This window comes from Canis aureus, chromosome 2, assembly GCF_053574225.1.
Source record: "Canis aureus isolate CA01 chromosome 2, VMU_Caureus_v.1.0, whole genome shotgun sequence".
Lineage (NCBI taxonomy): Eukaryota > Metazoa > Chordata > Mammalia > Carnivora > Canidae > Canis > Canis aureus.
In genome coordinates, this window is record NC_135612.1 from 40,295,577 (window position 1) to 40,320,835 (window position 25,259).

At 39.8% G+C, this 25,259-nt stretch overlaps 1 long non-coding RNA gene and 2 pseudogenes across 1 annotated transcript; 2 read left to right on the forward strand and 1 right to left on the reverse strand.

Annotated features, from left to right (window-relative positions):
* Positions 1–1,229: 1,229 nt before the first annotated feature.
* On the reverse strand, positions 1,230–10,342 carry LOC144290525 (uncharacterized). Its single transcript, XR_013358132.1, has 3 exons — positions 9,918–10,342; positions 8,981–9,082; positions 1,230–1,345 (listed from the first exon to the last, which is right to left on the reverse strand). It is a non-coding gene; the product is annotated as an uncharacterized LOC144290525 (long non-coding RNA).
* A 3,294-nt stretch (positions 10,343–13,636) lies between these two features.
* LOC144289853 (DCN1-like protein 1 pseudogene) lies at positions 13,637–14,393 on the forward strand (annotated as a pseudogene).
* Positions 14,394–17,619: 3,226 nt separating this feature from the next.
* LOC144290529 (glyceraldehyde-3-phosphate dehydrogenase pseudogene) lies at positions 17,620–18,718 on the forward strand (annotated as a pseudogene).
* The last annotated feature ends 6,541 nt before the right edge of the window (positions 18,719–25,259 follow it).

Below are 25,259 nucleotides of genomic sequence, written 5' to 3' on the forward strand. Positions count from 1 at the left end.
TTGTTTAGAATCTATTTCTTTCTAATTCTTGAATCCCACCCAAGTCTTATGCTTCATATGTAGATTGTGACTCTGCATCTATTTATTTTTCATGGAGTACCTCGATGCCTTTCTGCTTCCACCTTGCATGCTTTCCTTGTCATAACTTCCTGTACTGGGAGCATGTGTTACCCCACGAAGTCCATTTTTTTCATGGGTCCTCCCTCCCAAGCCTCTGATCTCCTACTCTAGGGTGAAGCCTTGCTGTTTAGTTGCAGACCTGGTGCTTCTCCCGACTGCTATTCTGGCTTTGGAACTATTGTTTCCTGGAGTATCTGTTTTTCCATTTGTTGATTCATTCCCTTATTTTGTTGGTATATTCTCTTTGGTTATTTCCTAAGAAAAAATGCATGGGACGTAAACTTTTTGAAGTCACAGGAGTCTAAAAGTTTCTTTAACATGTCCTCACACTGAATGGTTACTTTGGCTGAACTTTTTTTCAATTGAAGCCATTCCTCTTCAAGATATGCAGGCTCTGTTCCTTGGCGTTCCAGTACCCAGTGGGGCTACCAGTCTGCTGCTTGTCTGATTCCCATTCCTTTGAGGGCTTTTTCCCTTCCGGAAGCTCTTTAGGACTTTCTCTTCATCCTCCTGGCTATTCTGAAAATATACTGTATGTTTAGATAGGGGTCTTCGTAGGATGCCTTTAGCTGGAAGTAATACAACTCTCAATACAAGACAACTTAAGAGGTAAGGAGACTGATGGGCTCATAGAAGTCCCAAAGAAAGTTCAAGAGTTGGCTCCACCTTGCCATCAAGGCCCTATCTTTTTTCCACCTTCTCTGTCTGCAGACCTCCACAGGTCAGCTAGCTGCCCAGGTATCACATTCTTGCGGCGTTCATAGTAGAAGAGGGAATCATCTTATCCTTGTGTCTTATTTTATGAACTAAGAAATTCACCACACAGTCCCTCCTGGGAGACTTTTCTAATATCTCATCAGTCTGAATTGGGTCACAAGCCTCTTCCTATGCCAGTGACTAGAATTATCCAGTGACTGGATTAGAGTCAATCTCTGAGGCTAAGGCTACACAGAGGAGCAGGAAGACTTAAACAAAACAACAAAAAATCAGGGTTCTGTTATTAAAAAAAAAAAATGGAGGAAGGAATTACTGTTAAATACTAGGCCATTTCTTCTTTTATTTTTTCGATTTTTATTATACTTTGAATGACAAAAGCTCAAAATTCTGACACCAATTATTTCAAAATGATGCAAAATAACTCAAAATGTTTACAAGCATTTCTCTTTCATTTTTCCACTTTCAACGATGGTGTGGTCAACACAGTATGGCTTTCTTGGAAGGATATCTAAAGAGATAGGCAGAAAGACAGACAGATAAAAGAAAGGCAGAACCAATTCACTAGTAAGTATATCACTATTAATTCTTCCAAACCCTTCCTCTGCATTTCTAACAGGAAAAAAGCATGGCTTTTGCCCAATGGGAAGAACTGTCCATTTTCATGTAAAAATTAGAAGTTTAATGGATGAGGCAGGAAAAGACTCTTTTGAAGCAAATTTTTAAAAATTATTTTAGCTGAGTTTTTTTCCTGGCATCTATTTCCATATTTCTATATAACGTGTCTATACTTCTGTTTCTTGAGTTTTCAATTTTAGATATTATCTCCTGATAATCCCTTCCCCTTTCCTGTCTACAAATACACATGTGCTTCCCCTCCTGACAATATTGTTATATCAGTTTTTAAGTATGTATCTATTTATGTTTACATTATGAGCATGCAACTGCTATTCACAGCTGAGTCATATGGTGTTACATCTATTATAGTTACATCTCTGTTATTGTTATTTTGCTCAGGTTTTCCTCTTGTCTGGTTTTAAATTTCAAAAAAGTTTCCATTTGTCTCCTATATGCTAATTACTGTTTTATCACCAAACCGATTATAAAATTCTTTTGAATATGTTCAAACTCATCAACACCAGCTTCATTTTTTTTTCAGCTTTTAAAAAAAGTTGACTATAGTTGACACAGTTACATTGGCTTCAGGTACACAACACAATGATTCCATACATTTAAAGATTTTATTTAATTGAGAGAGAGGGAGAGAGAGAGGACATGAGCATGTCAGGAGTGGCAGAGGGAGAAGGAAAAGCAAACTCCTCACTTAGCAGGGAGCCCGACGCAGGGCTCCATCCCAGGACCCTGATATTATGACCTGAGCAGAAGGTAGATGCTTAACCAACTGAGCCACCCAGGTGCCACTTTCACAACTTTATAGTTTCCTCTTGGTTCGCCACAAGTAGCTACATCTGTCCTGATACAATATTATTACAGTAACATTGACCTACATTCCTTATGCTGTGCCTTTTATTCCCACGACTTATTCATTCTGTAACTGGGAGCCTGTATCTCTATCCCCCTCACCCATTTTACATAGTCCATGCCCCTCATCCCTGCTCAACAACCATCAGTTTTTTCTCTGTATTTATAGGCCTGATTCTGCTTTTTATTAATTTGTTTGTTCATTTGGATTTTGGGGGATTAGATTCCACTTATGAATGAAATCATTTAGTATTTGTTTTTCTCAACTGATTTATTTCACTTAGCATAATACCTTGTAGGTCCATCCAAGTTGTCTCAAATAGCACAATACCATCCTTTTTATGGCTGTGTAATATTCCAGTGTGTGGGTATGTGTACATCTTCCTTTCCTCTGTGTGTGCGTGTATCTTTTACTTTTGTCTATCGATGGACACAGGTTATTTCCATATCTTGGCTACTGTAAATAATGCTGCAATAAACACAGGGGTACACATATCTTTCTGAATCAGTGTTTTTGTTTTCTTTGTAGAAAATAATAATGGAATTATTGGATCATATAATATTTCTATTTTTTACTTCTTAGGGAATTTCCATATTGTTTTCTGAATAGGAGAAGATATTTGCAGGGCACCTGAGTGGCTCAGTTGGTTAGGTGTCTACCTTCAGCTCAGGTCATGATCTCAGAGTCCTGGGATTAAGCTCCGTGTCAGGCTCCATGCTCAGTCTGCTTCTCCTTCTCTTTTTGTCCACCCCCTGCCTCTCGTGCTTTCTACCTCTCAACTAACTAAATAAAATCTTTTTAAAAATAGAGAAGATATTTGCAAATGATATACACAATAAGGGGTTAATATCCAAAATATATGAAGAACTTATACAACACCAGCTTCATTTTTGAATCTTTTTCAGAGTCCCTTATCTGCTGTTCTAATCTGGCATTGTTACTTCCACTGATGCATGGTGTTGTCCTAGGACTTTAATATTATGCTTGGTATTCCCTTTGACTGTCTCTTAATGTTGGGGCTCTTATCTTCTGAATCTGCAGAATTCAACTCTCTCAATGAATGTATGCAATTTTAATTGAAATATAATTCATATCCCCCAAAATTTCACACCTATTAAGCGTACAATTGAGTGGTTTTATTAAATTCACAGAATTGTGCCACTATCTAACTCCAGAACATTTATATCACTTCAAAAAGAAACCTCATCTTCATCAGCACTCACCCATTCCTCCCTCCCCTCAGGTCCTAGAAACTACTAATATACTTTCTGTCTCTATTCATTTGCTTATTCTAGACATTTCATATCAACAGAATCATACAACACATGGCCTTTTGTGTCTGGCTTCCTTAACATAATGTCTTTGAGGTTTCTCCATGTTATAACATGTATCAGTGCTTAATTCCTTTTTATGACTGAATAATATTCCAGTGCATGGATATATCACATTTTGTTTATCCATTTATCTGTTGATGGTATTCAGATTGTTTATACTTTCTGGCTATTATGAATAATGTTATGAAATTCATGGGCAAGTTTTTGTGTGGACGTCTTTTTAATTCTCTGAGGTAGGTGTAAATAACCCAAGTACACTTGACCCATATGTAAGCGTAAGTATATTACCTATTCATTTTGATGAGGCACATCCTCCAATAGCTTCCTGAGAAAGGAAGCATGGCAGCACATTTTTGGGACCTTGAGTGTTTATTATATATCCACACTTTGAGTATAGACTTATTAGCAGAAGGAAATCATTCTCTCCAAATTTTTTTCTCTCCAAATTTTTTTTCTCTCCAAATTTTAAAGGCCTTTTCTTCATGGTCTTCTAGCTTTCTGGGTTGCCTATGAGAAGTCCAATGCCATTTTTATTCCAAAGTCTTTTTATAAGACTATTTTTTCACTTCTGAAAGTCTATAGGAACTTCTCCTTTCTCCTAGTATTCTGAGATTTCACAAAGATTTCCTTAGTGTAGGATTATTCCCCACACACATTAGAGTGGAAATTTGGTGGACTCTTTTAATATAGAAACTCATCTGTTAGGCCTGGGAAATTTTGTTGTACTATGCCTATGGCAATTTCCTTCTCTTTTTCTCCTTTGTTCTTGCTTCTTGACACTTTAGTTATTGAGATTTTAATCTTCTTTGACTAATGCTCTATATCAGTTAGATGTTGCTGTATAGCAAACTACCTCCTCCCCCAGTTTAGTGGCCAAAACAACTACTTATTGAGCTGAAGATCTAGGGGTCAGTACTTTGGTTTGGGTTGACCTGGCCAGCCTTCCAAGTCTTGGCTGGGCTGCTTCATGCATCAGGGGTCATGAAGGTTGGACTTGCTAGTAATTGGCTGGTATAAGATGATGTCAGCTAGGATAGTTCATCTCCCTCCACATGCTCTCATCTTCCAGCAGACTAGTCTAGGTCTGGTCACATGGCAGTTGGGGAGAATTCCAATAAAGCAAGCAGGCATGTACAAGGTCTCAAGGCCTTGACTCAGAATTGGTACATCACTTCTATCACATTCTATTGGATAAAGCAAATTACAAGTTCAACCCAGCTGCAAGGGGGAGGAAAAATGGGCTCTACTTTTTCTAAGTGAGAAATACAAAGTCATGTCACGATGGGCAGGTTCTCCTAAAAATTCATATGTTGAAACCATAATACCAATGTGATGGTGTTTAGAAATGGGGCCCTTGGGAGATGATTAAGTCATAAGGGTGGAGCTCCCATGATGGGATTAGGGCTCTTGTAAAAAGAGACATGAGCAATCTCGATTTTGCTCTCTCTGCCATGGGAAAATACAGTGAGAAGATGGCTATCTGTAAACCAGGGGAAGGGCTCTCACCAGACATCAAGTCTGCTAGCGCATTGGTCTTGGACTTCCCAGTCTCTAGAACTGTAGAGATAAATATTTGTTGTTTAAGTCACCAAGCCTGTGCCATTTTTTTTTTTATAACAACCTGAACTAAGACAAGGAAGGATGGAGATTTATGGCCACTTTTGCATCAACTACATGCTTCATTTGTGTCTTTTTTCTTTTTCCTATTTTTTTATACCTTTGTCTTTTATTCTTCTTGGACTGTTCCTTCACTTGCTCTTTTAGGCTTTATGTTGAGTTTTTAATGTTTGCATTATATTTGTAATCTCTAAGAGTTATTTCTTGTTTTCTGATTTTTTTTAAACAATAGCATTATGATTCTGGCTCAGGATAAATCCTTCCCTTATATTCTTCAGTAGTAACAAACTGAGCTGACACCTTGGCCTTGGGTGTCCAGTCTCCAGAACCATGAGAATATACATTTCTGTTGTTTAAGCTACACAGTCTGGCATTTTGTTATGGCTGCCCTAGCAAACTGATACAGCCATGCATGCCCTGGTTACCTGAAACATGCAGTGTAGGCTGTTCAGTGGTTATCAGTGAGTTTTAGGTGGCACACAGCCCAGCACATTTATCCAGCATCTCTCTGATAGATGAGAGAGCCATCTGCTGAGCCCTTTTGCCTACCTTAACCACACCATCAGCAAAGAAGGCTGATGTGGCAGAGAGTCAGACACGCAAATGCCATTTGCTCCTATCCTGAGTGTGTCAGCCTCTCCCATCTCTTCTCCTGGCTTCTCTCTGTATGTTTTAAATTGGTTCAATACAAGTATGATTTGAGAAACAAAGTGTGGTCTGTGAGCTTTTCTGTTCCATGGCTTCTGTGCTGGCCTTTCTAGAGAGTGTTTCCAGACCTCGAGATACATTTCCATAATGAAAGATTTCCCCTGCCTCTCATCTTTTCTCATAATTCTATGTCTCTACCCCTTTGGTTCTGCCTTCTATTCTTTTGTTCTTTGGGCAATAAATTCTGTTGTTATTGTATGTTTCTTCTACCTGATTGCACCTCAGGCTCAATCTGTCCTTAGAAAGAGCATGCATATTATCAGAGATCATTAGGATCCTTTGCTGGCAGCCTGCATGGTGGCTTTTTCCCTTGGAGCTTCTCCTCCTGCCAATGGTGGACACATGGTCACCTGTCCAGCCTCATGGCTTGGAGATAAGGTCCAATACTATAGGGAAAGGACCTCCATCCATTGAAGGGAAGAAGTCAAAGTAGACAATATAGCTTCCCATTCCTACTTTAGTAAAAAATAATCAGACAATGCTACCAACATGCATTTGAAAAAGAACATTCAAAGCAAAACTCTTAGTTTCTGCCACCTTGGGTCTTTTTGGCAAAGATAAATAGATGGTTCAGGTTTCCATTAAAGTGTAAGATCCACTGTTTCAAAAACACTCAATTCCAAGACCTTTAAAGGCTGTTGAATTTGATGTTATTCCTCAATACATGACAGAGAACTTACATCTCCTGGATGCTGATATTGTTACTGTTTTCAAGTCTGGAGAGAATTAAGAAAAATCTTGAGTAGCTACTGTTATTTCAAACACTGATTCATTTCCTGTTTGGTTGACTCCATGAAATACCATCTATCTCCAGAAGACACATTAGGTAATAAGCAGCCCTTTTCATTTTTTAGTGATTTGCTCATGACAAAGTCATTGTTTCTCTCTTTTTTCTCCCGCTCTGATGAAGAGTTTTGCTCCTCCTCTGAGTGAATTTTCAGCAGCATTTGTACCAGGAATGGCCACTCTTTTGGGCTGGTTGCTGACCTCGTGTACACTTCAGTTCTTGTAAACATCAGGCAGGGGTCCAGAGTCAGGCTTCTCCCCTGTGTATGTGCACCATTTCTCAGAGGCACTATGGGAAGGCCAATCATGATTTAAGCTATTTTAGCAGCACCTTTCCTTGCCATGACAAATCTCTATTTATGATAGTTGCTACGGACTATTACCATGCTTTGTTTAAAAAACAAAACAAAAGCCTCTGTTGGAGTGTCTTTAGGAAAGAAACAACATTTCTTTCAGCAGAAATTTCATGAAACTTTTAGACACATTAGTCCAATCTGTGTGAAGGGCTGCACGAAAAATCGAGGCACAGCTCATCTGGTGTGGGCAAGGCTGGCGATGGATAAGAGGAAAGAATGGGCATGAACCCACTCTCCCCTATGAACTGATCACTCCTTTCAGAAAAGGAATAACAAACAAGGATTTGGTCAAATACATCTTTCACAGATCCATTCTTCTGACTTTGAATTCTGCTAGCATGGTCATAAAAAATACGTGATAAGGCTCTGTTCTCTTTTCTTCTGTTGTTTCTGGCTAAGTCACAAGCTCTAAAATCGTAGCTTCCAGAGATACTATGCTTTGGAGGAGAGATGAGACCAGTGTCAAGTGATATGACTTCTCATTCCAATCCTGATACTTTCTGTGTGTTCTTGAGCAACTCTCTGGGCCTCATACCTTCAGAACTCAAGGAGAACATTAGAGCTAATGACCCAATAAAGATGAGTATCTTTATTTTAAATACTTTTAATTTTAAAACTTTTATCAGGTAAAGTTGCAACTATCCAGGGTTCCCCACAAATCAATTAGCTTGTATCACACACATTTCCCATTCTATGAAATTCAGATGTCTTAACTTAGAGAATACGGTCAGAGCTGCCTGAAAATGGAGACACCTAGTTTTTGGATAAAGGAGTTTTTTTCAACCTCTTTCAAAGTTTCTTTTTCTTTTTCTTTTTTTTTTTTTTTTGATAGACAATTTGGATAATGAATTTGGCTATTGTATTAATTAACTATTTTGCTTGCAGGTGACAGCCACTCTGGTCAAACTATCAAGAGGAATCTATGATTGTTGATATGTATAAATGCATTCTTTATAAGCTACAGACCACCAAATCCACAAGTTCGTTTAAGAGAAAGGAATTTATGACAGCATATTATATGGTGGATAGAATTTCCAGGCAGGTCAAGTACCCAAGCTTAGATCCTATAGCCAGAAGAGATGCCTGACTAGACCACAGGACTCGTCTTCTGAAAACCTTGCTGCTACTTCTGTATCTGCCACTGCTTAGGGTTGGTGCAATAGACTCTCCACATCAGCTGCTCAAGAAAGCTAAGCCCCTGGGGTCCACTCTACCTGTAGAAAGTCTGATCCCCCTGAGTGTGGTCACCACTCTGGGGTGTTCATTACCAACTTCCATGTGTCTTGCAGGCATGTGGGCCTGGTGTAACTTTGATCACATGTGAAACCTTTACTACAAGGGAGTCTGGGAAATTTGGACATGAGTTTTCCATCCTCTAGCTTATAGGATAGGAGTTGGGTGTGTTGTGAAGGTGGTAATGTGCAGGACCTGCCATAGCAGAAAACTGGGGCACTTCTCAGAATCCAAGGGAAGAAGGAGCTGGGTCTCAGTCCACACATGGACACTGTAAGGAAGTGAGAAAATTCTGTCCCCATCTTTCCTTTGCCTCTTCCTCCAGCTACTACCTTAGGGTAGCACACCTTCAACTAGCTTATGAATTTTACATGTTAGGGTCCAGATCCTAGAAAGGTCTAAGTTCCAGTTCCAACCTCCTCAGGAAAGTGATGAGTTGTCCCAGCCAGGGTCAGCTGCCCACCTCTGACAGGAGCGGGACCACAGTACCTGAGGCAGCCATTCATTTGAAAGCAAAGGAAAACAGTTTTCAGAAAAGGATGGTAGTAGAGTGGGGAAAGTGGGCTAGGAGTGTCTGGGCAAACCGGATGGTATCAAGAAGCCAAGAATTCTTCTTGAAGTAGTGTTACCTCTCAGTTCTCATTGGCTACATTCAGCTCAGTCTCCCTGCTGGGTAGGAGTGTGGCTTTCTTGGACTGTTGCATGTCCTCTGCTCTTCCCCAATATAGATGCTGGGAACAAAGCAGAGTGGTGATAGCAAGTTAGCAGGGCTGGGCAAGCTGACATCCAACCTCACTGTTACCTTGACAAGTGGCCTTCGGCAAGCCACTTCAGTTCTGTCCTCTGTATCTGCAAGATGAACTGGAAATGACTGCTCCTATAGAGACCATAGAATTTGAAATAGAGCTGCAGTGACCTCCCTCCACAGCATCCTGAGATTGATAAATAAGGACCCATTGGAAAGACAGCAATGGAAGAGTCTAATTGAGCACTCAGTTAGTAGCTCAGGAGAGGAAAGATAACAAAAGAACACCTAGTGATTCCAAATGACCTTAGGTGTCCAGATTCAACCTCACTCTTGAAATTTTAAAGATTTAGGAGAAATTCAGTGGTGTTTAGTACATTTACAATGTTATGCAACCATTACCTCTATCTAGTTTCAAAATATGTTCATCACCCAAAAAGAGAGCCCTATACCTATTAAACAATTGCTCACATTCTCCATGTCTCCATCCTCCCAGGCCTTGGTAACCATCCATCTGCTCTCTTGTCTCTATGGATTTACTTATTTTGAACATTTTATATAAATGGAATCAATCTATGGATGGGATATGTGACCTTTTGTTTGACATTCAGCTTTCATTCAGCATAATGTTTTCAAAGTTTATCCACACTGTAGTGTATATCTATGCTTCTTCCCTTTTTATGGCTGAATAACATTCCATCAAATGTACATACCACAGTTTGTTCACTCATTCATTGATGCACATTTGTGTTATTTCTTGCTTTTGACTATTATGATTAATGCTGCTATGAACATGAGTGTGCATACACATGTTTGAATACCTGTTTTCAATTCTTTTGGGTCTATACCTCGGAGTGGAATTGCTGGGTCATATGGTAACTCTGTGTTTAACTTTATGAGGAACTGTCAAATTGTTTTCCACAGTGGCTGCATCAGTTTACATTCCTCCCAGCAGTGTACAAGCATTCCAACTTCTCCACAACCTTGCCAACACTTATTTTCCTTTTAAAAAATTATAGCCATCTTCGTGTGTATGAAGTGATGCTTCATTGTGGTTTTGCTCTGCTTTTCTGAGAACCTTTTGAAGTTATAAATAATGCTTTGTCCTTGATCCTTGAGGAGAATCCTGGCAAAAAGAGATGGACCCTGGTAGCAGAGCAAATATTATCCCAATTCTCAAAACAGAGGGAAAGGTGGGCTCCAGAAACTCTAGGCTTCAGTTCTCAGCCACATCTGAGAAGCATGAGTACTCAGATGGAAAACAGAAAGAGCATGGGGATCCTGTTTCTCTAGTGAATGCATGGTTGTGTCACTATAGTAGCACATTGTTACTTCAGCATAGTTCTTTACTAAGTGTCACATCTTTATTACCAGAGGAGAGGCATGGGTCAATGCAGGGTGCACAGTCACACCCCAATACAAGCCCACATCTAAAGGGGTCTGTGGGGCAGCCCAGGTGGCTCAGTGGTTTAGTGCTTGCCTTCAGCCCAGGGCATGATCCTGGAGACCTGGGATCGAGTCCCACATTGGGCTCACTGCATGGGGCCTGCTTCTCCCTCTGCCTGTGTCTCTGCCTCTCTCTCTCTGGATCTCTCATAAATAAAATAAACAAATACATACATACATACATAACTTTAGATACCTTTAGAGGGGTCTGTGTGTGTGCCAGGCGCTACTGGGGCAAAGATTGGGAAGAGCCAGAGTGTAGTGTCCAGCAGGAGTTTTGGTGAAGATACTCTGGAAGACTTGGAATGCCCAGAGGTGACCTGACTGCATGAGCAAGCAAGGTTGGTTGGGACTAGGTTCTAGGCTGAGTTCAAAACCAGATGATACATGTTTGAAATAGGTGTCGCCTAAGCATATGGCAGCTTGGGTGAAAGAAAACTTGCCTATTTAGTGGAGTGCTGGTCTACATGAGTGAAGGAAGCAATGTGACTCTCTAGGAGGTAATCTAGGTAATATAGCCATTAAATGGACAGCTTTGTCAGAGCCAGGACAATGGAAATTGAAATGGAAATCCTCTGTACCATCACACAACCACATTCTAAGGACAGTGAAAGTCAGCCTGTGTTTAGAGATTCAGGGTAGTAAATGCTACCCTGTAATGGGTAGGAGGGCAACATAAGCCTCCTCTGCTTCTTGTCCTCCACTAATATCACCCATATCATGTATGCTGCTCCTTTGCACCTCTAGTTTACCTGTTGACTGCCTTTCTGGCTTCGACCCTGTAACTGACTTGGGAAGGTACATATCCAACTCCAGTGAGCTCTAGCTTCCCAAGCAGAAGAAGAGAAACATCCAACTCCAGCATACCCTAGTCACTCTTAACGATTGAGAACAAATTGATGGTTAGCAGAGGGGAGATGGGTGGGAAGATGGGCTAAGTAGGTGATGAGGATTAAGGAGTTCACTCATCATGACAAACACTGGGTGATGTATGCAGTTGTTGAATCACTATATTGTACACCTGAAACTAATATAACACAGTATGTTATCTATACTGGAATTAAAATAAATAAAACATAAGATCCAATAATATGTTGTCTACAAGAAACCCCCTTTAAAGGCACATATGTATTAAAAATAAGTGGAGAGAAGAATATACGATGCTAACCCTAATCAAGAGTAGTTACATTAGTTTCAGACAGAACAGACTTGAAATTATTGAAAGTCATGAGGGACAAATAATAACAGTAAAGGAATCAAGTCTCCAAAAAGACATAATAATTCTTAACATGTATGTGCCTAACAACAGAGTATCAAACTATGTGAGCTAACAACTAATAGAATTGCAACAATAAATGGTTGAATCCATTATCATAATTGGAGACTTTAATACTCACCTATTATAAATGTACAGATCCATCAAACAGAAAATCGGTAAGGACACAACCAAACTCAACACCTACCATCAACTGGATATAATTGACATCTATAAACAACATCAAACATCAGAGAATGTACATTCTTCTCAACCTCAAATGGAATATTTACCAAGACAGACCAAATTCTGGACCATCGTACACACCTTAACAAATTTGGAAGAATAGAATCACAACATCTGATCTCAGACCACTGTGGAATTAAACTAGAAATCCATAACAGAAAGCAACTGGAAAATCCTAAAATATATGGAGATCAAACAGCACATTTCTAAATAACACATGAGTCAAAGCAGAAGAAATTTAAAAATACTTAACTAAATGAACATGAAAACATAAAAGAATTTGTGGGATGCAGTGAAAGCAGTGCTTAGAAGGAAATTTATAGCATTGGGTGCACATGTTGGAAAAGAAGGATGATTCATAATCAATAATCTAAGCTTTCATCTTAGGATACTAGAAAGAGAAGAGCAAATTAAAAACAAAGAAAGCATAAGAAAAGAAATAATAATGATTAGAGCAGAAATCAATGAAATTGAAAACATGAAATCAATAGGAAAAAACTCAACAAAACCAAAAGTTGGTTATTTGAAAAGATCAATAATTAATAAGCTTCTAGCCAGACCAACTCTCTTTTCTCTTTTTTCTAAAAGAGAGGATACAAATTACTAATATTAGAAATGAAAGAAAGAGCATCACTGCAGATTCTGTGCACATTAGAAGGATAATAAAGGAATACTATAAAAAATTTGATAACCTGGGTGAAATGGAGCAATCCTTAAAAGACACAATCTACCAAACGTCACACCAGAAGAAATAGTCCACAGAGGCCTATATCAATTAAATAAATGAAATTAATAACCTTTCAAACAGGTGGGTTCCTTAGTGAATTCTACCAAACGTTTAAGGAAGAAATGATGGCAATTCCCTACAATATTTTTGAGAGGATACAAGCAAAGGGAATACTTCTTAACTTATTATGAGGCCAGTATTACCGTAATACTAAAACCAGACAAGGCATATTATAAGAAAACTACAGATCAATATCTCTCATTAACAAAGATGCAAAATTCCCTCAATAAAATATTCACAAGTTTAATTCAACAACATATTTTAAAAATTATATACCATGATCAAGTGGAATTTATCTCAGGTATGGAAGGCTGCTTCAACATTTGAAAATTGATCAATGTAATCTACCACATCAAGAGGCTAAAAAGGAAAATCACATGATCAGAACAATAGGTGCAAAAAAAGCATTTGATAAAATCTGACACTCATTCATGATAAAAACTCAGTAAATAAGGAACAGACGGGAATTTCCTTCACTTGATAAAGAATATCTACAAAAACCCTACAGCTAACATTATATTTAATCATGAGGAACTCAAAACATTCCCACTAAGATCAGGAATAAAGCAAGAATATCACCACTCACCACTCTTTTTCAACATTGTATTAGAAGTTAAAATAATTAAATAAGAGAAAAAAAGGAAATAAAGGTGTACAGATTGGAAGGAAGAAATAAAATTATCTTTGTTCACAGATGGCATGATCATATATGTAGAAAATCTGAAAGAATCAACAAAAAAAAAAACTCCTCAAACTGATTCATTGTAAAGATAGAGGAGGAGGAGAGAGGCCTGGAAGACACCAACATGAGCAAATTGAAATCATTGCAGAAGGATAAAATTTGTCAGTTTATGATCTTCATACAATCTAGTGAAAAAACAGCAGTAAGTTTTCTTTTTCAAAATGACTGGAAGCTGGTTATTGTAACACACATTTTTCTTCCAAAATCCTGAACTTTATATGTGAGAGAGTGTAAAAGGATCATTGAACAGGAAGAAGTTAGAACAACTATACAATAGATACAAAGATCCTAAAGATGAAAATAAAATAGGAAAAGATGGTATACTACAGCTCTGTGATGACCTGGCACTCAATCCAACCAGCATTAGTGTTAGTTGTGTGGAAGTTCAGAGCAGCTACACAGTACAAGTTTCCCAAACAGGAGTTCATGGATGGTGTGACATTGAAAAACTGAAGGCCCAGATACCCGAGATGGAACAAAAATGGAAAGAACCAGGATGATTTAATAATTTTTACCAGTTTGCTTTTAATTTTGCAAAGAATCCAAAACAAAACGGATTAGATGTAGAAGTGGCCATTGTCTACTGTAATTCAGTGCTTAAAGAAGATTTAAATTCTTAGACTTATGGAATACATTTTTGTTGGAGCATCATAAATGATCAATATCAAAAGATACTTGGAATGTTCTTTTAGACTTCAGTACAAAGACTGGTGATGACATGTCTTAATTATGATGAAGAAAGAGCATAGTGTGTTCTTATTGACAATTTTGTGGAACTTGCATGCCCTCAAATTGCTTGGACAAAAAGTACAACAGAGTAGCAAGCACTAAGGGAACCTTATGGAATATACATACTCTGTACAATAAATACAGTGGAAAATTGCGTGGTCAATTTCTGCTGGCTGGACTGAACTGAAGATCAGTCTTCACAGCTTAGACTGAGAGTTGTGTCAAAACTTTAAAGATACCTTTTGGACTAGATCATATTTCACTCTTCTGATGGTAATTTGGGTTTGTCTTCTAGTCTTGGCTGCTCTAAACATTTATAATCCCAACATTGTGGATTTCATCTTTTATCTATGGACCATACTAGTTTATTCTCCCATAGAGAAGCTTTATGGTGATTATTTTGAGGTTTTCATTCTTGCCTAAAGCACAATGCTGTCTTCACTAGAAAAGTTATTAAAATTAAACATATGAATATTTTTAAAAACCTCCTGAGACTAATAAGCAATTATGGCAAGATTGCAAGGTACAGGGTTATATATAAAAGCCAATTACTTTCCTATATGCCAGCAATGAACAAGTGAAATTTGAAATTAAAAACACAGTACCACTTATATTAGCACTCCCCCCAAATGACGTAGTTAGTATAAATCTAACAAAAGTATAAATCTATATGAAGAAAACTAAAACACTCAGATGAATTGAATTAAGGAACTACTAAATAAATGGAGAGATATTCCATGTTCATGGACAGGAAGACTCAATATTGTCACGATTTCAGTTGTTCCCAACTTCGTCTCTAGATTCACTGCAATTCCAATAAAAATCCTAGCAAGTTATTTTGTGGACATTGACATTGATTCTAGAGTTTATATGGAGAAGGAAAAGACTCGGAATAGCTAAGAGAAGAACAAAGCTGGGGGACTGACACTACCTGACTTAAAAACAATATAAAGCTTCAGTTATCAAGATACGTGGTATAGCAAAAGAATAGACAACTAGATCAATATGATAATAGATTAGAGAATATAGAAGATAATAACAAATAATAAAAATAATATAATTATAATATAAATATAATATAAAAGTAAAATATAATAAAATAATAATAAAGATATTAAAGATAAAAACCCCAGACATATACCCACATAAATATATTCAACTGATCTTTGACAAAGGAACAAAGGCAATACAATGGAGCAAAGACCATCTTTTCTACAAATGGCACTGGAACAACTACAACCATGTGCAGAAAAATAAATCTAGACACATACTTTATAACCTTCACAATAATAAACTTAAAATGGATCATAGGCATAGATGTAAAATGTAAAACTATAAAACTGCTAGAATATACTATAGGAGAAAACCTAGATGACCTTGGGTATGGTGATGTCTTTGTAGATACAACACCAAAGACAATCCATGAAATAAACAATTGATGAGCTGAACTTAATGAACCTTAAGAACTGCTTTGTGAAAGATAATGTCAAGAAAATGAGAAGACAAGTCATAGACTGAGAGAAAACATTTGCAAAGATATATCTGATAAAGAACTATTATCTAAAATATACAAAGATTTTTTCAAACTCAACAATAAGAAAACAAACAAGTCAATTAAAAACTGGGCTAAAGACTTAACAGACACCTCACCAAAGAAAATATACAGATGGTAAAAAAGCACATAAGCACATGAAAATGTGCTTACATCATATAGCATCAGGGAAATGCAAATTAAAACAACAATGAGATATTACTACACACCTATTAGATGGCCAAAGTTGGGAATACTGACAACATCAAATGCTGGTGAGGATGTGGAACTCTCATTCATTGTGGGAATGGAAAATAGTACAGCCACTTTGGAAGGCAGCTTGGTAGTTGGATGCTGCTTACAAAACTAAATATGTTCTTTTTTTTTTTTTTTAAGGATTTTATTTATTTATTTATTTATGAGAGACACAGAGAAAGAGGCAGAGACAGGCAGAGGGAGAAGCAAGTTCCCTGCAAGAAGCCCGATGCAGGACCTGATCCCAGATTCCGGGATCATGACCCGAGTCGAACCCAGATGCCCAACCACTGAACCACCCAGTCAAAACTAAATATATTCTTAACCATACAATTCATCAATTGTGCTCCTTGGTATTAATTTACCCAAATGAATTGAAAACTTATGTCCATACAAATACCCTAAACATAAGATATCTATGGCAGCTTCATTTGTAACTGACAAAGCTTGGAAACAATCAAGATGTCCTTTAGGAGGTGAGTGGATAAAGAAACTATGATACATCCAGACATGCTAAGTATATTACTTAGCACTAAATAGAAAAGAATTATGAAGCCATGAAAAGACATGAAGGAAACTTAAATTCTTGTTACTGAGTGAAAAAAGTCAATCTGAAAAGGCTACATACTGTATAACTTCAACTATATGACACTCTGGAAAAGGCAAAACTATGGAGATAGTAAAAAGATCAGTGGTTGCCAGGGGTTGAAAGTAGAGGGAAGGATGAATGAGCAGAGCACAAAGGAATTTTAGAGCAGTAAAAATAGCTGTATGATTCTATAATGGTAAATACTTGTCATTATACGATTGTCAAATCCATAGAATGTAGAACACCAAGAGTGAACCCTAACATAAATTATGGAATTTAATGAGGTGTCAGTGTAGATTCACCAATTGTAACAAGTATATTACTGTGATACAGTGATAGTGGGGGAAGGCTGTACATGTGGGAGGCAGGGATGTAGGGCAACTCTCTGTACCTTCCTCTCAAAATTTCTTCAAACTTAAAACTGCTCTAAAAGTATAGTCTTATTTTAAAAAGATTTAGCTTGGATCCTGGAATCAGATTTGCTGGACTTGAAACCAGGTAATTATGGCCTTCTAACCCTATGACTCAATTTTCACATCTATAAAGCAGAGATTGTACTAGTATTGACCCACAGGGTGATTGTGAATGTTAAGAAGACAACGCATGAAAAGTAGGTGGCCTCAAGCCTGTCGCAAAAGACAGACAGATTTAAGCTATTTAAAACTGTCCTGGGATCCCTGGGTGGCGGAGCGGTTTGGCGCCTGCCTTTGGCCCAGGGCGCGATCCTGAAGACCCGGGATCGAATCCCACGTCGGGCTCCCGGTGCATGGAGCCTGCTTCTCCCTCAGCCTGTGTCTCTGCCTCTCTCTCTCTCTCTCTCTCTGTGACTATCATAAATAAATAAAAATTAAAAAAAAAAAAACTGTCCTGGCTCGCTGCTCCTCCCCGTTCGACAGATAGCTACATCTTCTGGTGTAGTGCCAGCAGCGTCCCCAAGACACTGATGGTGAAGGTTGGAGTGAATGGATTTGGTCATATTGGGCACCTGGTCACCAGGGCTGCTCTTAACTCTGGCAAAGTAGATATTGTCGCCATCAATGACCCCTTCATTGACCTCAACTACATGGTGTACATGTTCCAGTATGATGCTACCCACCGCAAATTCCACGGCAGTCAAGGCTGAGAACGGGAAACTTGTCATCAATGGGAAGTCCATCTCCATCTTCCAGGAGCAAGATCCCACCAACATCAAATGGGGTGATGCTGGTGCTGAGTATGTTGTGGAGTCCACTGGGGTCTTCACCACCATGGAGAAGGCTGGGGCTCACTTGAAGGGCAGGGCCAAGAGGGTCATCATTTCTGCTCCTTCTGCTGATGCCCCCATGTTTGTGATGGGCGTGAACCACGAGAAGTATGACAACTCCCTCAAGATTGTCAGCAACGCCTCCTCCACCACCAACTGCTTGGCTCCTCTGGCCAAAGTCATCCATGACCACTTCGGCATTGTGGAAGGCCTCATGACCACCATCCATGCCATCACTGCCACCCAGAAGACCATGGATGGTCCCTCTGGGAAGCTATGGCATGGCAGCCAAGGGGCTGCCCAGAACATCATCCCTGTTTCCACGGGCGCCACCAAGGCTGTGGGCAAGGTCATCCCTGAGCTGAACCAGAAGCTCACTGGCATGGCCTTCCATGTCCCCACCCCCAACATGTCAGTTGTGGATCTGACCTGCTGCCTGGAGAAAGCTGCCAAATAGGACGACATCAAGAATAGGTAAAGCAGGCATTGGAGGGCCCCCTCAAGGGCATCCTGGACTACACTGAGAACCAGGTTGTCTCCTCTGACTTCAACAGTGACACTTACTCCTCCACCTTCGACGCCAGGGCTGGCATTGCCCTCAATGACCACTTTGTCAAGCTCATGTGTCAAGCTCATGTCAAGCTAGTGTGACAATGAATTCGGCTACAGCAACCGGAGGGTAGACCTCATGGTCCACATGGCCTCCAAGGAGTAAGAGCCTCCTGGACCACCAGCCCCAGCAAGAACAAAAGGAAGAGAGAGGCCCTCAGCTGCTGGGAAGTCCCTGCCCCAACTTAATCCCCCAGCACACTGAGAATCTCCTGACCTCCAATTTACATCCCAGACCCCGAGGAAGGGGAGAGGCTTGGGAAGCCCTACCTTGTCATGTACCATCAATAAAGTATACCATAACCAGCCTAAATAAATAAATAAATAAATAAATAAATAAATAAATAAATAAAACTGTCCTGTTGGGGCACCTAGGTGGCTCAGTGGTTGAGCATCTGCCTTTGGCTCAGGTCATGATCCCTGAGTCTGGGATTGAGTTCAGCATCAGACTTCAACAGGGAGTCTGCTTCTCTCTCTGCCTTTGTCTCTGCCTCTCTCTGTGTGTCTCTCATAAATAAATAAATAAATAAATAAATAAATAAATAAATAATCTTTAAAAAAAAAACCCAAAGTATTCTGTTGAACAGTCTGAACCAGTGAGGAACAAACAGGAAGTGGCTTGATCTTTCTTCCACCCTGTCCTTCAGGCAAGTTCTTTTGACATCTTAGTGAGCCAACCCACCTCAGCTTTCCAGGCATTTTTAATGGTAGGAATAAGTCTTGTTTCTATAAAGATGACTCGCTTTCAGGTATTCAGTCAGTCCAGTCTCAATCAAAATTTGAATCTCACATCCAAGCCCAGCTCTGCTCTGGCCCAGCCAGGCAGTAGGGAGGGTCATCGGGTGTCCTTTCAGGAGTTTTCTCTCTCCCTTCCTCTCCCTTTCCTGGCTCCTCTAGGCTTGGGGCAAAGGAAGTAGAAGATTAATCTAGGAAGGGAGCAAAAAATCTTTTTTCTTTTTCACCTAACTAGTTCTGCTGCCAGATTCCCACATGGCAATCCTCCAAATGCTGGCTTTCTCAAGGAGCACATTTTGTGGATTCTTTTGAGGCTCCCTGGGGACATACACACTGCATAGTGTCTTAACCTGAGAGATACAGTCTTTGGGCAGTCTCTCGTACCTTCTCTTTGCTGGTTAATCTCCACGGCACCCCCTGGCCCTGATCATGCCTCTTCCTTCTCTGTCTTCCTCTGTGATCCAGAGGCTGACTCCTGAGGATGACACCTTTTGGGTTTCCTTTTTGATTTCTGGGTTCACCTAATGGAAGCCCTATCAGGAGAAAGGAAGGTGAGAGGAGAGGGAGATTTCCTACTCATCCTTGCTGCAGGCCTGCACCTGGCAGTAGTGTGGCCCTCATGACCATAACTCCAGCTGAGCTGCCCCACCTCCCCAGATCCAGCCCTCCCTGGGCTCAAGTAATACAATTTCATCCCCTTGAACTTCATCCTCAGAGCAGGAACAGCTCCCTGCTGTCACTAGCCCCAGGTGCCCAAGAACCCACTTGAAATAGTGCCTTCAGGCAGAAAAATTCTTCAAAAAATACACATGGAGTGAGATATTGGAAATAGCTATCAGCAAAATAGAATTCTCACAAAGGACTTGTATACAGAATACATACTTAACCCCTCCACACCAATAAGAAAAAGATATGACCTAATGTAAAAATAAACACAACACTTGAATAGACACTTTACAAAAGAACATATCAAAATATTCTCTTTCATGTGTTTCATAAACACAGAGAAAGGAGTTTAACTTCGTTAGTCATCAGGAAATTGCAGATGAAAAACTGCAAAGTGATATCACTGCATACTCACTAGAGTAAAATAAAATAAAAACGGTGGAAAATCCAAGTGCTATGGAGGATGTGAAGCAACTAGAACTCTCCTACACTGCTAGAGGGGTGTAAAGACTTGGAAGAGTCTTTGGTGTGTTTGATAAAATTGAACTACACAAAACATATACCCCAGGAGTTCCATTCCTAGAAATACACTTAATTAAAATGTATGTTCATTCTTCATAAAAGCCCCAACATGGACACTACACACATGAATATTAACAAAAGAATGGATAAATAAATTGTGATACAGTCATTCAGTGGAATACAGCACAGCAGTGAGAGTCAGTGATGTATAATGGTAGGCAACAACATGTATGATTCTTATAAATATAATGTTGAGTAGAGGTGCCTGGGTGGCTCAGTTGGTGAAGCCTCTGACTCTTGATTTTGCCTCAGGTCATGGTTGCATGGGTGGAGTGATTGAGCCCTATGTTGGACTCCCCACTGAGCAGGAAGTCTGCTTGAGATTCTTTTTCTTCTCTCCCTCTGCCCCTCTCCTTGTGCTCTCTCTCTTTCAAAATAAATAAATAAATCTTAAAAAAAAAAACTCTCCTTATAAAAACCCAAACACAATGTTGAGTGAAAGAATATAGATTAAAACAAGATGTTGTATATAAATACATTTATACAAAGTTTAAAAACAGGCAAACTAATCTTAGCTGTTGGAAGTTAGGATAGTGGTTATTTTTTTTTAAGATTTTATTTATTTATTCATGAGAGACACAGAGAGAGAGAGAGAGGCAGAGACACAGGCAGAGGGAGAAGCAGGCTCCATGCAGGGAGCCCGACGCAGGACTTGATCCCAGGACTTCAGGATCACACCCCCGTTTGAAGGCAGCGCTAAACCGCTGAGCCACCCGGGCTGCCCCAGGTAGTGGTTATTAAGTATAGGATGGGACTAGTGCATAGTGACTGGAAGGGAATCAGAAGGGGCTTATGGGGAGCTAGAAATGGTCTGTTTCCTGATTTAAGGGTTGATAATGCAAGTCTGTTCAGTTTGTGAAAATTCATTGAACTATACACTTATATGTGCTTTTCTGCAAGTATTTTATTCTACAATAAAAAAGGACTCTTCATTCTTTTCAGCAAATGGTGTCATAACAATTGGATATCCATTTGGAATTAATATCATCCCTCACCTCACACTATATTTTAGAATTAACTTCAAATGGATTGTAGACCTAAATGTAAGAGCTAAAACTATGAAGCTTTGAGAAGGAAAGACAGGGAAATACCTGTGTGAAGTTGCATCAGGCATAGATTTATTGGCTACAACACAAAAAGCACCAAGTACAAAAGAAAAAAGATTGATAAATGGGGCTTCATAAAAATTGTGAGACTTTTGTTCTTTAAAAGACACTTAGAAAAATGAAGAGACAAGGTACAAACTGGGAAAAAATATTTGCAGAGTATATATCTGACAAAGGACTTGTAGTATTTAAATTATGTAAAGAATTTTTTAATTCAATAAGAAGATAAGCAACTCAAAAATTGGCAAAATATTTGAACAGATATTTCACCAAAGATGTGGATGGCAAATAAGCACGTGAAAGGATACTCCACATCATTAGTCACTAGGGAAATGTGAATTAAAACCTCATGAAATACTACTACACACCTGCTAGAATGCCTAAAATTCAAAATACTGACAATACTAAGTGCTGACAAGCATGAGGAAGAAATGGAACTCTCATACAGTACTGACAAGAATACAAAATGTACAACAGCTTTGGGGAAAAAAATTGGCCAGTTTCTTAGAAAGCTAAACATACACTTACCTTATGAGCCAGAATTTCCACTCCTAGATATTTATACACAAGAAATGAAAACATACATATGCACAAAGACCTGTATGTGAATATTTATAGCCATGTTACTCATAATCACCAAAAGTAGAAACAATTAGAATGTCCTTCAACAAGTGAATTGGTAAGCAAAGTTATGTCCATACAATGGGATGCTATCCACTGACTAAAACTTGGGGAACAAACTACTGACATATGCAGCAACATGAATAGATCTCAAAAACATTATGCCAGGTGAAAGAAGCTGGATACAAAAGCCTACATACTCTATGACATCATTTATGTGGTCTTCCAGCAAGGCAAAACTCTAAAAATAGAACATCTGCTAGTGGTAGCCAGAAACCAGAGGTAAAAGAAGGAGAGTGGATGCAGAGGAGCATGAGGGAACTCTTTGGGGCAATATAAATGTTCTATACTATGTTTCTGGTGGTGGTTATACAACTTTAAACATTTGGGAAAACTCATTAAATGGTATATCTAGAAAGGATGAATGTCATTTTACATAAATTTTACCTTAGTAAACGCTATTTGTACAAATCTCTTCATGCTAACCATCTAGGGTGAATTTCTGCTGGGACCTTGACCAACGAACACACTTCCCTTACCCCCTGCCCCTGATGGGCCCTTCTGAACCCCTTTGTCCCAGCAGACCACTCCCTGGGACAAGGCACCATCAAGATTGCTAGAACTAGACATCTTCTGTGGCTACCCACAATACCCCACCATACCCATGAGCGTGGGCTGTCCCACCACTGCCCACTGCCCTCACTCTGCAATCATGGGCTGGTCCAGCCAATCTCTCAACCTTGGAGTTTTCTAATAGAGAAGTGGGTATTTCCTCTGCTCATTTCCATTTTCAGTTACTAAGGCACACTTACCAAATATATCAGAAAATCGTCCACCAGGTACAGCTTGATTAATTGCACCCAGAAAGCAAACATTTGACCAGAAAATGCAATGACCATCTGCCCTTTTGGCAAGCACCCTGATCTCTAAAGGGCGACTGTTGGCACCACGTGATATGGTTTGAGGGACTCTTCTCAGCACCCCTCACCAGGTGATGACACCCATCACTCCCATCAAATCCCTCCCTGACCCCATTTCTCTCAATTTTCTGTAGTTGTTGGCTGGTGCTACCGGGGCAAGGGCTGCAAAACCAGTGTAGACTTAGCAAATCCCAGAATGGATTTCTGGTAGGTGTTTGGTGCTCTTTTGAAATATGGGAGGTGCTTCCTTCCTGTTGTCCCCAGCTCTGGGGCCTTAGCCCAAGTTCAAACACTCCAGGGAGCATCTGCACTTAACGGTGGGTTGTGTGCCCTCATTTGCTCCCACCTGTTGATGAGTACACAGAAACTGGTGTTACACAGTCAACAATTGTTAAGCAGTTTTCAAAAATAGCTGGTTGGTTGGTTGAATCAGACTGGACAGCTTTTTCTGGAGATCTGCAGGGAATAAATAATCGCAGTGCACCTGAATCAAATCCTCCCCATTTCCTGCCCAGTTTGTGGGGCTCCATGAGAATGAAAGAATTTGTGTGTGTAACATCTCTAATGCGCCCATGAGAGAGAGAGAGAGAGAGACAGAGACAGAGACAGAGAGAGACAGAGACAGAGAGAGAGACAGAGAGACCCCTGATTTATGCAGAGAATACTCTCCTCCGAATATTTATCCTTTGTGGTCACAAGAGTATACTCCTGGAAAAACTGGCTTTTTATTCCATGGCAACATTCAGGGAGAATTGATATTTTTAAAGCTGACCACTGGTCCTCAATAAAAGCTGCTATAGCTCCTTAATGGGCCACTGGGAAGAGAAAATGTACCAAAAGCTGAACTTTGTTACTTAAAATTGTTGTCCCTTGCTATAGTGCCAGAACCAATGCTTTCTCTAGGAGGTTGGGCATCCAGCTTCTGGTCATAAGCCCAAAGAGGATGGCTGAGCCAGGGACAAGGCTGAGAACAGGTGTGGTCCTTCAAGGAGGCATCCATTTGGAACCCAGGTGCTAGAGTTAGGGAGTGTGAACTGAATGCCTGCATCTCAAGGAGCAGTGAAAGTCTTTCTCAGAACCACACACTGGCAGGGTCACCCAGCTGCCTGGGGAACCCAAGAGGCTACCATGTGAGTGAGATTCACAAAGTGGCTGCTTTAGCCACACACATCCATTGGTCTGCTTCTGTGCACCAGTCATACTTCCCTTTACAGCTGAGCTGGAAGTGTCTGTCTTCTTTCCAGGTATGACCATCTGTCTGATACATGCAGCATCCTCAAAGGTTTCTAATGTTCATTGGTAAGCCGATCCATTTAAAAACACACTCTCATTCCAAATATTAATGGAGAGCTTGTAATGACCCAAAATAAAATTTCCTCCTTGGCCAACCCCAGAACCTCTCCAGCTCTTCCTAGAATTGGAGGCTGCCTGTTGGCAGATGGGACAGACTTTGCCATCATTGCTTGTCCTCGAAATTCCTGCTGCTTCTTCCTCATTAAGCCCTGGGCTTGTCCCAGTCAACACATTTGCTAGTTAACCAGTTCTTGACAACTTCTAGTGTGACTAGCCATGATGATATAAAGTTTCTCTTTCTTTTCTTTTCTTTTCTTTTTTTTTTTTGTAAAGTTTCTCTTTCAAGTGTAAACATTTCCTAGTAGGTGAAGAATTCCAAATGGAATGTAAGATCAAATAATTTAAGCCCATAGGGATTTTAGTCTGATTCAGTTTCCATTCCTTAGGATTTCCAAAGCTGGGAAAGTGAAGACCAGACCAGAGAGACCAGACACATCGAGGACCAGACTCATTGCCTTGTGGGCGGCTGACACGAATTCCTCTGCGCAGTCCTCTGCTCAGCTGCTGGAGGTGCTTTCTGTTTGGTTTGCCTTTTCGTCACTGGTCTGATCACACCCCAGCCCCTCCATCCATAATTTTGGGACAGAGTTCAACCATCTCAGCAAGACATCTGAAGCTGTTCAGGAGCAGATTCAGATATGCTGATCCAACCCAACCATTCATCCATTCCCTGCTTGCATCCTCACCTTTGCCATGCAGGCTGCATGCCCGCCAAGGGAATAAAATGCCATTTCAGGAACTGCCCATG